Source organism: Octodon degus, unplaced genomic scaffold (genome assembly GCF_000260255.1).
Source record: "Octodon degus isolate 3935 unplaced genomic scaffold, OctDeg1.0 scaffold00005, whole genome shotgun sequence".
NCBI lineage: Eukaryota > Metazoa > Chordata > Mammalia > Rodentia > Octodontidae > Octodon > Octodon degus.
In genome coordinates, this window is record NW_004524581.1 from 12,743,479 (window position 1) to 12,744,055 (window position 577).

A 577-nucleotide genomic window follows, 5' to 3' on the forward strand; every position below is an offset into this window, starting at 1 on the left:
TATTGAATCCTCATCAGTGGATTTGGCATTATGAAGAAAATAATTACGGCATGGTTCTCCTGTTTCAAAGAAGTCCCAAGATTAATCTTTTAAAAGCATTGGCCATAGCAACTACCCTAAACCTTATTTCTACATATTACCAATGATTATTTAACAACCTGAACTCATGGCTTTTTCTTAGATTTAACCTTCCTTGATTACTGTACATGTATTTTCCTTCTCTTTTCTCTTACTTCTCTGGTTTTTCTACCCTTTCACCCTCAAAATTTGGGTTTCATTAAAATTCTCTTACAGCTTTATTCTTTTTATAGGCCCAATGTCTTGGCAACTCTGTCCATTATTATAGCTACAGTTTCAAGTATCATCTATTTAGAGATTACCCCAAAGTAATTCATCTCCTATCTTAACCTGACAAATAAAACTAAATGACTTTCAACAAGGATTCCAAAACAACTGTGAGAAAAGAAGTCTTTTTTTTTTTTTTAAATATATTTGATATAGGGGGCCTGGCCCTAGCTCAGTCCTTTAAGTGGCTGCTTCCACAAAGCTGTCAGCCTCAGGTTGCTGGAGTTCAAAC

General features: G+C 34.8%; 1 protein-coding gene across 1 annotated transcript in view; it reads right to left on the bottom strand.

The window, feature by feature from the left end:
* Ppp3cb (protein phosphatase 3 catalytic subunit beta) overlaps positions 1-577 on the bottom strand; it is a 55,135-nt gene that overhangs the window by 30,516 nt on the left and 24,042 nt on the right. The gene's annotated exons all lie outside the window — the stretch shown is intronic.